We start from the raw sequence: 17,948 nt of genomic DNA, 5'->3' as shown, positions 1-17,948 counted from the left end.
GCGTTCCGTTCGCAGTCCGATGCATTATTCATGACGTCATAATCACAGTACTTTGCTGATAAATCACGATGAGATTCAAATACCTCTTCTTACCGGTTTCCGATGTTATATAATGTAGGAAATAATTGAGGATAAATTTCCTGTTCGAATTGTTGGTATTGGCATTTCAAATCGATTAAAACAAAATAATTTTACGCTGTCTGTTGTTGAAAGATATAAGATTTTGTATATAATTATATCATAGGCGTGTATGGCGCGGTCGCACTGCTCCGCCGCTCTTTAACTCGTAGATATTTTCAGGATTTCCGCTTTGCTCAACTAAACCGAACAACTTGGGCATTATTTTGATAAGGATGTGAAGTGACAAATGCAAACGAAACTTATCGATTGTTTAAAAAATATTTTCCTAAGTCAAACATCTAAACGAATTTGTTTTAACTCAATATGCATATAAAATTTCAATAATTTAGTTGATGCACCCCAGACACTCGCAGACAAATTGAGCGTATTCGAGGTGGCTGTAGATTGAGATGGAGTTGTAGACTAGTGCGAGGAAAAATAAACAGATGTCTCAATCAGAAGCAATCAGGTGCTCTTCTTCTCACACACGAACGCTCACAATCATGTGCGCACAGTTGAAATGTGTATGTAGTGGTGTGTTGAGGCCGTGAAAACAACGGAAAATATATGTATCATACCAATGTGTTTTATAAATTTGCCAGTAGGTACTTTATGTTAAAATTATTCTGGTCATTTAAGTTATTATTTGTTCTGTATTTTTACCGCAGTTGACTCATATGAGGTCATAACCATCGTTTGAATATTCACCAAGTAGTCATTGTAACATCTTATTCTTTCAAACAAAATACAGCTATATTTAAGAAATTTGAAATTTATTGATTACGGAAATACTGAAATAGGTTTCGAATAATTATGGAAACGATTCTTAACGTTAAATAAAAACTTATGAAAAATTAAATTTTTAAGATTAAATTTTCTTCATCAATCAAACTTTTCGACTGTAAAAAAAAAGAAGTAAAGGAAGAGGTTAATAACTCACGCGGTTCTCATGGCCACACCCCATGTGTGGAACGCGTCACGCGCGCCATTCCGTCAGCAATATTGTCTAAAGCAATTTGTATGTAAATCAATTGTTGTTAATACTATTTATGTCGACGGTTATTGAGCTTCACTTACTTTCGCTTCGAGAGACTTCTCGCAAAAACCTATATTGTTTCTTCAGCAATACGGGCGAAAACTCTCTGCTTTTTATCAAGTCGCTTGCGGCGAAATGACAAAAAAACATCAAGCTAAGACGTGCTGTTAGGGAATTGTTAATAAGGGATTGCCTTACATTCTGCGCGGTCGGAGCGGATTATAGCTGTTATAAATTTTATTATATTATAAATAAGAAATTTATGAATACACTTTTATCGGCGTTAAAAGATACGATGGGCGATGAAATGCACCGGCGCCGATTGGCTGATTTTGCGATGTTTTGATGATTATATTATGTGGCTTTAGTATGTTTTTATGCGCCGTAACGCGCGAGGCTCGGGTTGAAGTAAATAGGCCAACAAATCACGTAGTATCGGATTACTCTATATGTTATTTATGTGCGCTGAGTCGGCGACGCAGATACAAGAAGGTGCGATGTGGCGGATGCGCTGCGACCTGGCCGGCCTTATGGAGCTACATTATTTTCTTGGGGACATTTTTTTGTTAAATCATTTCCATTTCGTATTTCATAGTCGTTGCAAGCAGAGTAACGTTGTTTGTAACAAATACCTGAAATCTATAACACCGTTATTATTTTTGAAGTTCAAATAACTACATTATTTTTGTAGTTATTATACAAATTGTACGGGGCGGTGGTTTTTTCATAACTCGTCACTAAATGTCATAATATCGTGATATGATCATAATATCGTGATTGACATATGCTATAAAAATGGTACATTTTCCTTCGGCTCCTTATCCTCTGTCGCGTAGTTGCGCGTAGTATCGCGACATCGTGGACAGAACCGATACACGTCTAATTAGCAACGTACTGCGACTCTGCGTCTCAAACATAGAAATCGGCACAATAACATCACTAGAAATGCCACCAAACCTACCAAAAATAAAAAAAAAACTTCCCTCAGCGGTGTTCATTAATACTTTGGGGCCTTCAAAAATGAGTCTATTGATTTCTTAAAAAGTTTGTAACGCATCAATGACCTGCATCGGGCTGGCCGGTGTTAATGGGCTGCGGTGTTTGTTAACCATCAGGCAACGCGCATGCTCGTTTAATAGATTTAGTGACATAATATCACAAATATATAACAAATATATGCTATAAAACTAATATAATAGTTTTATTGTTATATAGTCACTTCCAACCGTATTGAATCTTGTATGTTTGCTTATTGAATGTCTATTTCACTACAATACGAATAAATCGCGGTCTCGCGGGCGAGCTGCGGACAGGCGCGAGTTATTCAAAGCGTTCAATTAAGCATATCTTAATTAATTGTCCGGACTGTCTCATTGATACATATCGCAAGAGGAATGGCCCTGTCGCCTATAGGTGAAATACTACTTGAGACACAAATCTTGCATTTTCTCTTCTCATTTGTAACAGAGCCAACACTGGGGTCAACTTATTCGTGCTTCTTTAGGTCCTGTAATTGATAAAACGCCGAATACTTGCATGACAAATTCTATTCTTAATCGGTCTCAATTCCACAACGACACTTAAATAAAATTTGTCTAAAACATAAACAAAATTCGTTGCGGAGATAAAAGTTGTTCATTGAAGCAAACAAGGTTAACGAATAAAAAAGAAAGCTCTCATGGCGTGACTCGTCCATTCCATCGAATAATCAAGTACAGACAAAGAAAGCGGCTTTCATAAATCAAAACATGAGTAAACGTCAGCTCTGGACGATCATAAACTCAAACTGTACGTACATTGAATTTCTTAAACACTATACCGCAAAAAATTTGGTAGTGAATGTTTGACTCACTGTTAGATTTGAATAAGATTTGGTAGAGTTTTAGCTATACTGTGGCGTAGGGTGTCGTGGTGTGTACACTTCTGGGATAAAACTGTGGCCATTAAAAAGGGCGAGCAATTTGAATAAGAGCGACCGCGATCCAATTTTGAGATTGCCGTGCGGTCGAGGTGGGGGCGCGGCGTCATCAACACTTTTGAAATGGCGTTGCAAGAATGGTTTCATTGGTCTCATTCGGCTACTCTTTTTTGCAGAAACGAACTTATTTATATTAAAAGTCTCAGAATTTGAAAGTATGAAGGGAGTTTATTACCCAATTAAAATTTTGTCATTCCGAATATTGTAGTAATTATTTTAGTTCGGCCCATTAAATACGTATTTTATGTTGATTATTTATAGTTAAAAGTATAATTTTAAAAAAATCAAGTATATTGTTGTGTTCACGTATATTGAATGAATACGGATTGTTTGAACTATGTTAAGTTTTCTTTCGTCTGCTCGTCGTCGTTCATTGGACTGCGTCTGTGTTCTTAACGCCCTACAAAAATGGAGATTAGATTGTAGATTTACGAATAATACAAAAATTTACCAACATCTATCTAATTTGACAACCAATGACCAGCTGACTCTAGAATATGTCTGTAGTGCTTCGAATAGTTTATAAATAATGGAATTCCCTGACAATACTGAGGCATACGTCCTCCAGATTAATAATTTCATTAGTTTAGGATAATAATCTACTTTACTCTTGGAAGAAAAAATATCTTTATTTATAAAAAGTTGTTTATTTTACTTTTAATTTCTTTTTAAATATCACTCTTTTAGGATATATATTTTATTAATTAGTGTCTTGAAGACAGTGTATCTTAGGCCCAAGACTGGGCACAGCTAATTTGTATGCGGTGCCTCCCAATGCCCGCATTATGCCAATAACATAAAAGCACAGTAAAAAATATTGACTTCATACATACTTAGTGGCGTTTTATTTAGTAGGTTTATGGGACCTCGTAACTTCGCTGGACATGAGTGACTTCGTAAAAAATATAGATGTTTCGTCACAAGGTGAAATAAAAACTATGTGTATGTTATTATTAAATAAATCGTTATTCATATCAGAATTCTTCCTTATTGAAGTTATTAATGAAATAGTGGTATTTAAAAAATAACAATTTGAAATTGTAAGGAATTGCTTTAATCAATAAATTTTATACACTCGGTCGTAGCAAGCACTGGAATTCGAATGGCATGTTGAACTAACATTGGAATGAGAACTGAACTTTATTTGGTTAAACTTGTTACTTGACAAAAACGACGGGGAGCTGTTTCTGGTTAAATTATTTCTTCGTATATAAATATTTCCGATACATTGGAATTTTTTTGGATCTTCCAATTAGTATGTAATTCTGAAGTGATGACCAACAAGATGCAGTGAATCAGCATTTTCGGTGGCGTCTACATGCCCTTAGACAGACAATCTGCAATCAATGACTATTCTAATGAACAAATGAGAGTGCAGCAGATTTCACATAGTTTGAAAAAGTGCCGTATAGGTCTTTGTCTTCTTCATTACTGTCAAAAATCTGTATGGGAAGCCCTTAAACCACTAAAATAAAATATGTTGGCAGAATAATATATTTGAAGAAATACTCTTAGTACAAATCAAAATACTGACCAATAAATAACGAGAGAGCGCTAGATTTTTTTGCCACAACCCATCCAGCAAGACCCGATACGTCAACTCAGCAATGAATACAGAAAAAAGCAAAATGTAAATGAAAAAGGATCGAGATGGGCAGTAAAAGGCCAGGTCGCGTTTACGGAGCGGGCCAGCGATGGTTTTCAATCGGCGCCGCCCACCGCGCAATACTGCGCATAAACAAACTGTTTGCGCTTTTACAGTTTTACAGCGACCCTCGTAAACGCGACCGACAAGGCACACCGAATCAGCGGTTTGTAAACTCAGGGATGTGGCTGGATTGTGTCGATATTTTTTTATATTACGTGTGAAATACATTCGTCGTAATATCCATATCGTGTAGGCGCCTAAAGGGTGTTTTAAAGAATTTCAATGTTAATAAATTGAACTCTTACAAAAGGGACAGGTTACTTTTAAGACTTACCATATATGTTGTTGTCTGTTTGTGCATCTATGCATAGACTTATACAACGGCTACGATATTTGCGAAGAATTTAGGTGTTGACTGTATCTTGTAATAAATATGATAATGTAAAAAGTGGTTTAAATTTACTCGAGTTAGATGTAAAGATACGATCGTCCCCTCACTACAGAACTTTCCATACTTACGTCGCGGGATAAGGCACACACTACACTATACTTATTTGCATTTTATTCAGCAGCGTCCTCTTCGCGTCCTCCGGGCATCTTTATGTCCTTCAGGTAATAACCTCTTTGACTAACGCTACCATTTTCAAATCTCTCATCCGAGCAAATTTCAACGTTATTTCTATAGATTTAAGATCGTGGTTGACTGATTTTTCAAAGTTGCCTGTTGGAAGTTGGCTTGGAGATAAAAGAAAACGGATTATTGCTCGTGTATCGTCTCGGATCTGTCCAGTCGTTTGTTGGATGTAGTCCGCGCTGTCTGCTGGTTGTGTTAGCAGTATATCAAATTAGATAGGACTGTTAGATCTGCACTGGATCGTCTATGCTTTGATCTGAAAAGTTGGCCTATTGATAGTCATCTCTTTCAATCATAGCTGTCTGGGTTTAAGCCTGAAATACGTACCTGTGATTGATATTATTTAATGTTACTGTGCTCTTCCAACTATAGCCGTCTCGGGTTAAGCCTGAAATAGGTAGGTGCCTGCTATTCATTTTATTTATGCGAGTATTTTAACAAGAAAATGAGCATTTTCGCTAACATATTTTTAGGTGCTAATGAATTTGATATCCATTTTAGAAATTGTGTGCTGTTTCAAAAACAATAAAAATAATTTTAGATTGTTGACTCATAATTGCTTAGAAGCAATTATGAGTCAACAATCTAAAATGTAATACATCTTTGGAGAAGATATTGATCCGCTTGATATATTTTTAGGAAACACAACATGTCTAATATTATAACTAAAGTCGTATGATACGACTAAAAAGGAAATAAAAGTTATAGCGAACGTACAGTGGTGTAAAAAGCATACCACTTGGGGTAATACATTACTCACGAGTGGCATTTCTGATCGAATGCCGAAATTACTGTAATCACCTTCCAATAGAATGAACGGCAATTTACAAATATACGACGCATTGTACGACAAATTTACCTTTCCATTACTTCGATTTACATGACAAAAGGCCCCCTGCGATTGGCGGGGCTCAAGAAAGCAATTACAGAAAGAGTCCGGGCTAGATGACATTTACAAAAAGCCCAGTTTCAGCCCTATATGGTTATCCTTTAGAAGGTTTGTTGAGTACAGTTGAAGCCTGGCGTTTGTCCATGTTTGATTACAGCTGTATACTAATAAACAAGATGCATTGACTTTAACATGTACAAGTGGTATTTGTGTCCTGTAATTGTTATGCAGTTGGCGGAATAGATTTTTTCAGTCTGATATTTGTTTTACTCGTTTGTTGTGCGAGATAGTAATTTTATGAAATAATAGAAAATTCTCAATTCCAGGTTCTCACTGGATGAAAATATTCAGTGTGAATTTCATCCCGTAAATAGCTATAAAAAGTAGAAAAAGAATCTGACCGGTGGTACTTGTGCATCTGAAGTCCAAATAGACCTGAGACGGAAAATGGAATACTCTTAAAACTAATTTGCAAATAGTTTAAAAGTCGATAATGAATCTGTGAACACCATCCATAACGACCTCTCCCTGCGGTCACCTGAATCGCTGGCGCCACGCCGCCCGCCGTCGCTGCGGGGAGAGGGCGAGATTAATTACTGTTTCATTCCGATAGACCAGGTACTCACTCATACCTCAATACTCATATTCACACCTTTTTCAGATAAGGTATTATCAAAAATGAAAATTAGTTTATACTTCGGTATTATTAACTTGGACATTTTTGTTTGTGGCATTATGAGGGTTACAATATGTTATTGTTGTCTTTATTCTCGGGAGAAGTGAATTTAGTGAATATTTAATATACCATGTCAAAAAGTGACAGTAGTTCCTTTGGTGGAATTTGTAGAAGAACTACTGATACTTTTTCGTTACGGTAGTTCTCCTACGATAAAATGCGATTGTTGACAGTTTATTAAAATATTTCGCCTTCACAAAGCAAAAAATAATTTTAGGTTCTTGTACTGCAACATTTTGTATAATTTCGTGAGATTCTTATGCTATTTTCATATTTAGTGGTAATTTACTAACCTGGTTCAATGCAATACTAGAGGACGATCGTGGGCTGGGACGTGGTAGGCGTGATTAATTACAGCGTGATCGCACTGGACAGGTAGGGGCTGACTAACACGAACATTACACGTGCCTTGTCTTGAACTGATTTACTGTTCTATGTATATTCGTGCATTTTGAAGAACATACTTGGAGCTCTATTATTATAGAGCTCCAAGATGTTAATGTATATTTTCAAGGGTTTTCCACATAAAATTTTGCAGGTTTTCTGTCATGTTATTTAGTATCCATTCGCTTTAGTGACTAAAAACCTCGCGACTTAGAAAAGATATCGTAATTATTATTGCTTTGTAACTCATTTTCAAATGCCTACGTGAGTTGATTACAAAAGCAATACCTTCAATTTCATTCCACCTTCATCAGCGGTAATTGATTCGTGCGATATTTCAGCAGTTTCGGCCCATATTAATTGCGAGGGTGATGCGCTAAGTAATGACCCTTGTACATTTGACGGCCGACAGGTGAACATAGATCAGCAACACCTGGATGTGATCTGCATAGGAATTTATTGTGTATTTAGGAACACGTATATTTTCCTCTTGTTGCTATACGTTTTCCGCCTTGTAGTATATGACTTGAAGACAATTCCCGCAATGAGAGCATATAGTTTCTTCATTCAATTTTAGATTTTCATTAACTGAAAAGATGGCAATCTTGTTGTTTACTAGATATGGTGATATTGATTATTCGTCAATTTCGCCCATAGCGACCTATTCGACTTCTAGCCGTTGTTTTGATACTAGACTTTGCACTAGAACTGAAGAAGAGCCGCTATAATGAGTAAGAAATAAAATGCAACAAAAGTTCGAATTCCGAGAAAAATAAATCTTAAAAGTTCTAAAGACAGATCATGATGATATTGTGATCAGGCAAGATTCATTTCCACATCTAGTAACTCTATCTGTTACTGTGGAGGTATGGCAGGCAGTCGACGGGCCATTAGTGAGATATGAAAGAACAGGTCAGCGCGGCCCTAATCGACGCCGCAATCCATCACCACGTGAATAGGTGAGCGCGTACCGACTGCAGCCAACTCACCGGATTATTGCTTATGTGAGACGGTACTGTCGGTAAATATTTGTAATTTCGTGTAGTTAGTTTTTTATGATTTTCCATGTTTGGGTAAATTCATTGTGCAAATGCATTTCTTCATTCAGCATTTCTTCTCAGCAGTGGTCGTTCGTCGTCGTCGTGGTTCGCAGAAATGTCCGTAATTTGTAGCTTTTTGTGAAACTACTATATTATATAAAATTTGACGTGAAATAGTCCCTGAGAAGGTTTCTAAATAGATGCTTTTACTTTGCACATAAATTATATTTATTTGTAAGTAGTAGTTTCGACTTAATTAGGTAAAACACCTCGTTTTAAAATGGGTTGACTACGTGTATATATCTATTTTAATTTCTGATTCCTAACTAGCATTATCTATCCTTCGTTATTTCAATATTCGGGCTCTTGTTTAAGACGTTAATTAGAGAAAAAGTATGAACTTTTCCTTTTGGGCATGAGCCCAAAAACTGTCAAAAGGATTTTGATAAAATTTGATACACATAATATGTTAGAATATAAAGCACACTCGTAGTTTGCATGCCTATTTTCTCACCGAAGCGAAGCCCCGGGATACAGCTACTAGAACATATTCAATGCAAACACATGCCGATGCGCACGGTACTGGCATGGCCGGCGACGCAGCAATTTACCGCGACACACGTGGCGTCGCAATATGATCGGCGATGCGCCACATGCCAGGAAGCGATAGAGGTAATCGGAGGGAGGTAATACATTTTGTAATTTAGCTGTTTTGTTAAATCTATAAAAATATAAGTGTTCACTGGGAATCCAACTTGATGCTATGTCAAATTGTTTAAAAGGAACTTGGGTACAGTAGCTATTTTTCAAACTTACGAATATATTGGAGAGCTCGATCGAAATTGCCATAGTTTAGATTTGATGAATGTATATTCCCCCAGTGCAGTGAATAAACATACTAACAGAAATAAAGGTACATTAAGTAATTCTGAAAAAACATTAAAATATAAATAATGTCAGCCTTAAGCAAAATAAGACAAATAATAAAATCAAATTGTACCTATTTAGGATTTTAAGAATGCAGTAAGAACAGAAAACATGTCTGAAACAATTCAATCGCAGTTTTAATAAGATGTTGCGACAGTATTCCACGCGTCCTCCGCAACCGAACGCGATTACACGCGCACCGCGAATCGAATCAGATGCGTATTACGACACATCTGCGATTCTGCAGGAGGTACCTCATCTGCTAATCCATTAGCCACCTCGCTCCATATTTAATCCCTCTCCCCGCGCAATTGTCCGTCTCGGCACATGTCGTGCCCTTCGTACGAAATTTGATAAATCGCATCGCCAACATGTGAACTACCCTCTTAGCTTAAACGGCCCGTGTTTCTGCCATCACACGAAACTAACCCCAAAAACTGAATAAATAAAACAGTTTTCTCTCTGTTGTGTTCAGACAAGAGTTATCATCGTTTAAATTCATTATAGCTCCAAAATGTCGTATGAAGATATTTCTTTTGGACTATATTTCTAAGTGTTAGGGGAGAATTCAGATTGTTTATGGGTTTGAGTGTAATTGCAAGGTTTGACGTACGGAATGGCGAATGCACTTTAGTGAACGTGCAGGCGATTGCGCGGGGCCAGGTTAGATAGAGGGTGCTGAGGCTCGTATTGATGACAGAAGCACTCGCTTGCGACGGATTCAATTAATATAAATGTAATGTAATACAACCGTGCAACTTGGGGACAGGCGCTATAACCGAAATTGATAGTATTTATTAAAAGACGTAATTAAAACAAAATGTTGTTCAACTAAAAGTTCCATTATAAAATTAAATAAATGTTGAACAGAAATGCACAATTCCTTTCCGGAACAACGCATAAAAGTTTCTCGCCGTCGCTATCACATTATGATTCAGGTGCAGTCTGTAATGAGTTATGTTTTAATACAAAACTGTACAACCGAAACACATTTAAATGTATTTGCATAAGGAACAAAGAGTTTCTGCCAGACAGTTCCCGTAGCGATAATCTCAACTTTTTCGTACCTCTTGTTAATATCAGATTTAAAAAGTTTGGTATTCACAGTTTGAAATGAATAAAAACGATCCATCAAATTGAAATTGTACGGTGGAGTTCACCGGACGATCGATGTGAAATTAGCTAATGGAAACTTGATAGCCAGCAAAAAAGTGAATCTGTGCAACAATAAATCTGCGATTTGTCGGCAGATGGCGTGGTGTCCCCCGCAGGTAACCGTACACCGTTTTCCCTACAAAGTACGCTTCCCTCGTTTGGTATAATGCGGGTGGAAGGGCAGTCAGGTAAGTGCATTAGACGCGAACAATACAAGATTGAATTATGGTAATGCGCGGGCCATGTGTGCGATTGTGCGCACGCGTCTGCAGCCATTTTGTGATGCGGTGACGTGTTTAGGGATTAGTTTGAATTTTAACGGATTAGTTTATATGGGTGTGCAAATTACTGTATTCATTATCCATATGTCCATAATAAAACTTTATTATTCAACTCAACGAAATAACTTGAAGAAAATTATTGTGAACAAATCAATTGTCGAAGTGGAGTCGTTAAAATTAACGATATTCTATTTGGACGACTATTTGATCGCTCCCCAAACTGGGTTATCTGAATGAAACAAACAAACAATACCTCCAATGATACCTCCAAATAAACAATTAAGATAACGCGTAACGCACTCGAGGAGCCATACAAGGAGAGTACAGAGATATAGCTCTTAATGTGTAAAAACCTTGATTAGATTTCGTATAATTTTAACTCATTACATTATGAACAGTATTTTAGAGATGATTATTAATATTGTTAATCATAAAGCTTAATTTCAGTTTGACATTGTAAGCTTACACACAGCTCGGAATTACCGTTGTTCAACTTTTTATTTGAAATATCCTAATATTTTTTGGGCTGGTATTCCCAGGAAATGGCCATGCCGCTTCTGGCTGAATCTGGCAGAAGGGACAAACCCATGGGTGCTCTACTGCTCTATATTTGCAGAGCTAGCGAATCTATGTTTAATAATAAAAAATCTACTATCATCTCTCGTTTTTACTTAACTCTAGTCAGCACCCTTAGAGTACCTTTCCTTGTAGGTCCTTATTATTTTATACAAACTGAGTAAGAATCTTTATTATAATAAACTTCCTTACAACAATATCACTTTCACCTTTATCAATAAATGAATGAAATCATTTATTTCGTCGTAAATCTTTAGAGATGTAGAGATGTTTTCTTCTAGACCCTCGTTGTTTCTCACCAACTCTGTAAACAGTTTCTAATGGCGCGTGCTCTGCAAATACGCCGTGTTTATTGTAATTATCTTCTAATGTCACCTTACATCTAATGGAGTTCCCGGTACGCTGATAATGAAACGACTTTATAATGCATCGCAGCGCAAACAGGCGTTAAGGCACCTTCGAACGGTACCTATATGACATTGTGACTAACATCTTACACCAACATCTCAGCAATAACAGGACATAGGCCCCTCTCCTCCTTTACTAAAAAAAGTACTTTGAAAAACTTTATACTAGTCTAAAAAATATTTTAGGTACAACATGATCAAAATCCTAGAAAAACCTTTTGTTTGTCGTATCGTAGTGTGAATGTATACTTGTATAGCTGTCAGAAAATACCCATGGGGTCTAATGTAAACTTATACCAAAGTTTGATTTATTTATTTTTCAGTTTTGCCAGAACAATTCCGAATCACAGTGCGTATTCACATTTATGAAAGTTATAACAGATATCCAAAGGTTTCACGTTACTAATATGGCGCATTGGTTGTGATACGTGAAATTAGGCGGCTGGATAATTAAGTGGAGTTAGGGTGCGTTCTCACTTACAGATAGTATGCAAATAATTAGATCTTTATATTTACTAAATCATAACCGACGTAGTTTTCTCGTTTCTATGTAACGCACTTTTGATGCATCGAATATGAATACCTATTCAAAATTTATACCATATACATATTAACTGAACTATGAATCTTATACCTATCCAAAATAGTGTTTTTATATTCATTAGGTATATATAACTAAATTAAGTAGTAAGTTATTTTGGATGTTTACTTTCAATTAAGGAGTTCCATTTCATGCAAAGAAAAAAATTGTTTATGTGATTCAAATAGAGGTCAGAAATAGGACTCTTATCGGGATGCTCGTTTGGTAATTGCACTGTAAAAAAATAATTTTGCCGAATTATATTTTTACTTGTTATATTTTTACCGTATAATGTAAAAGACCCCCTACAATGGACTTTGCCGTTGGAACAGCAACCGCACGGATCAAATTTCAATTTAAACTTTACACATTAACTCTTCTCGGCGAACATTAAATTAATAAAAACGCGCCCGGGGACCACTCACGGCAGTATTACGATTACCGTGTAATCACGAACTTGATTACGATTATACAATTGTTGCAGCAATGATTACGGGGACTGATTTTACGAGCGAAGCCGCGAACGTTACGGGGGTTGTGAAATGTTATCTAGAATTACAATAATTTTCACTCTACGAACTATTGTGATTACAACATAGAGCTGCGAGTGGGAGTCAACAAATGTTATTTTCAATATTATGGGTTACAGATCTAGAATGCTTTTTCTATCTGTTTTAATAAATATTGATTGTGATTTAAATATGTTTTACTTTATATGGAAGTGAACTGATTTACTCCCAGCAGCTGGCAAAATTATTTTAATTTTTTACACATTATTATTTATACAGTACATATTATTATTACATTACATATTACAATATATACATACAATTATGAAATTGTTACATAGTCTGCTGACTATGTATGTATGTTTAGTCCATTGGGAGAGAATTTATAATGTGCCTTGAATCAGCCAATTAGAACGGTAGTGTCACAGGAAAGTAAAATTTCCCTTGACTATACTGGTAGGCCCAAGCAGTAGTGTCTAAGTAACAAAACGAAAGTAAGGATATAATATACTCAAGCCAAAAAGTTGCAAGTCAGAACAAACATCCGCATCATTAGCGGATGATGTAGTAATTAATATCGTACTTGAGTAGGTGTGCTGGATGATTCTGGAACATTCTAGATATAACCAATTACTGGGATCCTCCGCAAATAACCTTATCCGTGGGCGCACTCGGGCGGCACGGACTTATCGGGAATTATTGAGCCTTTATTATTTAACTGGTTTCACCCACTGTCATTATGCGAAAGCAATGTGGTAGAGGAAACAATACTTTTGACGCAATTCCTAATTTAGAAAACATTTTGGTACTATTTTATCTTAATTTCTAGTATCGAAAATGCACATATAGGAGACATGGCGACACTTGGTTTGCAAGTCTTTGCTGTATTCAATTATTGTGAAGTTACCTAACCATCTTGGCGGGCCTACATACCTACATTAAAAATTTGCTGAAAAACGTGCTTTTAAAAATACTACTTAATATTAGTATTTAGCGGTTTTCTTGGTTTGAGCGCACTTCTAAAAACATTTCCGCCTTGACAATACTTCTATTCGAACTAGACTTCGACGAGTAGATACTTATATAGCAGTATAGTCTATGTGTGGAGACTATAAAAATAGAGATGATATTTATTGGCAATCGCCTAACGAGCCTGATTGCCATTCGAGGTGTGGCGGTCGGTAATGGCACGAAATGGTTTGTTAGCGAAAATCATTTCTGTTTCTTTTGTTGAGAAGAAATAAGTAAATTTTTGACGAGACTAAACAAGATAAAAATGTTATATTTAAGTGACTTTTTATACTAACTATAACGTGAAATAGACAAATCAAGATAAATCATTATAATCGCTTATATTTTCTGTTTAGACCTGGTATTTGATGAGTAACACACTCATCAAATACCAGGTCTAAACAGAAAATATAAGATTTTGATTATTCATTTTCGTAATCATTACACTTGATTTCAAAATTTTAAACCCTACAGAATGCATCCACCCATGCATATTAGAACAATAGGTAGTTTAAATGTTCGATTCGCATGATTTTGCGAATGAATGTAGGTGCGTAACGAGTGTCCACTAATCAGCAATTACCGCGGACAAACGAAATAATAGGTGGAATTAGAGATTAGGCAGCGGCCATCGACACCACAGCAGCGGCGCGATATTGCCGCAGTTGGTCGTCGGTACTAGATGTGCCTTAATAATGTTTTTGACATTCTAAAATATTTTGTACTTCTGTTCAAATTAAAATGGCTTCGAAGACATGAGTTCAGTATTAAGAGTAATAAAATAGTATCCAATATACCAATAATATTTTTCAGTGTTCCTTTCAATATATCGGATACAGTGCTTAAAAAGAATTTAAGCACTGTATCCGATAAATATCTACATATTTATCGGTTACAGTGCTTAAATTCTTTTGTGTTTGTTATACTAAAGATAAGGAGTGAACATTCCAATCAACGGCCTTTATTCGATAAGGAATTTCAGGTTTAGCGTTGATTTGAATATTCGGCACATTTTTGCAAATAATTTAAAGCGCGATATAATTATGACATTTGTATATAGGAATCTTTTCTCTTTTCACGTCATTTTGACATGATAGGGCACAGATTTTACGTTGATTCGATGATTTTCAATTCTGGTTTCTAGATAATAAATGTAGCACTTCCAGCAGTACAGATATCTGCGTCCTCCGACTGCGTGACAAAGATCGCCGTCAACAATCCACGTCAATTTGCTGCTGACAAGGTGCTGCAGTGCAATCGCTTGGATTTCGAGTGCTTCGATGATTTTCAGTTCAAACCCCACAGCGACGGGAATGATTGCGGGATCTGTATGCAGCTTGCTGATGTGAAGTCAGTTCAACACTTGATTTGTATTTCTAGTCACTGATGGTATTGTAATCTGATCGTAAATACATTTTTTCTTTGCCACCATGTTTAACATTCACCATAATAAAATACTGAAAATTAAAAAAATACTACGATCAGATTACAAAAACGAACAGCTGGTTTGATTATTATAATAACTTTATTATATTATATTAACTTTGTTTCACGAAAATAAGTACAGTCAACAGCACATCAACCTAACCGAACTCATTGCAAACTCGCCGCTATTAGGTACTACGCCATAGAGGTTCACGCAGGGTAACTTGATGTGCTGTTGACTGTACATCAAAATTAAGTATTGAACTATCTTCAATCAACATGTATTTCCTATATCACTACGTGTAGATAAATTTATACATATATTTCTGCAATTTAAATCTCACACATTTGTCAGAGGTCCTTCGTAGATTTTGTGAATAATCTAAAAAGCTATATCACTATCAATATCATATACTTACCTACTACTAAAAGGGTGATACCCCATTCGCACTATTAAACAGTTGAAACAAACTTGTATTCAGGATTATGATATTCGTGCACCTCTCGAGGTGGAGGCGTCCGCTCAGAACTCTGACTATTAATCTCATCGCGCCTCGAGCGTCGCCCTCTGTGCCATGTACAATCAGCAACATTTAGTGTTGGAAAGTCAAAATATATTCTAACTGCACCGAGAAATTAAATATCTTTTCACTTTCTAACACTATACTTGCAGAGATGACTTGAGATATTATATAAGAGCATGTGAAGTGAGTAAGAGGTTTAATCTCTGCCTATCGAAGAGTAAACACTTATATTAAAGAAAACTCCTATTGAAAATGCATAATTCAGTTTATGTAGGTATATGATTATTTTGTATAATGTATTAAGAAATTAATTAACTATTCTGCTGACTGTACCCGCGTCTCCGAGTCGACCTGTCCGTGTGTTGATGTAATTGTTTACGGGATTATTAATATTCCTGTTCCCTGTCGACTCCCCCCCCTCCCTCCACGTCTCGAATGGATCACAATGGGTCAATGGAATGACTTACACTGTTTCCATTAACATTGTCATTTAAATATAGTAGACCTCCTCTCTCCATCCGTCATTTACATTATGATTTGTGTAAAATTGTGTAACGATATATCATTATCGGTACAATATTATTGAGTGTATTGGTCACCTAACGATACAACTTCATTAAACCCCATTAAAATACATTTTCATTAATTGCTATTTCGCTATACTTACAGTAAATCAAACTTATAGAAATCAAAGGAATAATAACAAACTAACAACTGGTGCTCCTAAATATCATTAGATAACAAAATGTATATATCTTGACATCAGGACGTCGCAAATAATACATATCGACGCGATAAAAAGAAGAATCTTAATATAACATAAAGCACCTCACAACACTCCTTTCGAGTGACGTCACCATTTTTAATTAAGATACCCATCACTCCATAAAATGTTCAGGCCGCAATATCGGTGCGTTTATAGTGGTGCGTGGAGCGACGCCGACCCTGAGACGCCGCGCCCCGCCATCTAATATGCATACTGACGACCATAAACCATGTGACCTGATGTACCTATGTACCATCTACTTTCTTTCTGTAGTTCTCCTCGATTCATTTACTGGTATTTAATGTACAGTGGTGTAGACAACGCAATCATTAAAATGTTCAAGGTAAGGTTTGGACACAAAGCACGTGGAACGTGTGATTTAAATTACTTTTTTAAACAAATTTTGTAAATAGAATATTAGTATTTGTAAAAGAAACTCCAGATATCTGTGACCATTGTCTAATAATATTATTTACTGTTGGTATGGCTTTCATCTCCCAAGAGTTATTTCTTATTATCAAGTAAATTAATTATTTTTGTCTTTTGCGTAAATTAGGCTATTATATTTGGCTTCGCAAGTACAATGCTGGCCAGATAATACAGCAACAATTGTACCGACGTCGCCAGCGCTGCGTGTCCGTCGTTACTCGGCCACGTCTCATTTCTCGCACATGTGCGGCCAGATAAATCACCGCCGACGACATATGAACACTTCTTGCAGCTGAGTGGTGAGGACACAACGAGCCTGGAACCTCTCCATGGTCTACATTGTAAATTCATATCTACCAGCGAGCTGTGCAAAGTTTTTCCCAATTTAATTTTATAATCGAATTTTCCCATAAATTTCACTTACTAATACTCATCTTGCTTATGGTGTTTTTAGATTATTCTATCGGTCTATTCTCGATTTTTAAGAGCTTTCCTTTTATTTGGAAGAAATCTCAAGCAAAACATTGCCTAATATCACCTATGCACAATTAAACATATAACGTCGAAGAAAATATTTACAAAAACTATAGAAACCTTATTGTGTTCAAACCTCAGTTTACAGTACCAAATGTGTCCCAGCCCTTCGGTTATCAGTCGACAATTTTACTGCGATTTGATTGCGTTCGCGGCCGAGGCGGACAGCGCACACTCACTGCACATTGCACATATTGATATCTTAATATCGGCTCGTCCGATCCAGATGAAATGTGCGCAGCACCCGCAGTGGCTTCAATAACCCGCTCAAATGTGCACGAAGGATTTATTCGAATGTTCTTGAAAAGGTTTGATTTTGATTGCTTAGACTGTTTCGGTAGAAATGTGAGCAGCTTTGG

At 36.4% G+C, this 17,948-nt stretch overlaps 1 protein-coding gene across 3 annotated transcripts in view; it reads left to right on the top strand.

The window, feature by feature from the left end:
- LOC128671190 (uncharacterized) overlaps window positions 1-17,948 on the top strand; it is a 476,937-nt gene that overhangs the window by 54,006 nt on the left and 404,983 nt on the right. The window contains exon 2 of one of the 3 annotated variants that reach the window (XM_053747481.2): window positions 10,643-10,735. The exons of the other annotated variants lie outside the window; for them this stretch is intronic. The gene's annotated coding sequence lies outside the window, so the exon portion shown is untranslated. The remainder of the gene's footprint in view (window positions 1-10,642; window positions 10,736-17,948) is intronic. 3 annotated transcript variants of the gene reach the window in all.

This window comes from Plodia interpunctella, chromosome 7, assembly GCF_027563975.2.
Source record: "Plodia interpunctella isolate USDA-ARS_2022_Savannah chromosome 7, ilPloInte3.2, whole genome shotgun sequence".
NCBI classification, from domain to species: Eukaryota; Metazoa; Arthropoda; class Insecta; order Lepidoptera; family Pyralidae; genus Plodia; species Plodia interpunctella.
Note: the sequence above shows the minus strand (reverse complement) of the source record. Positions and strands in the feature narration are given on the sequence as shown.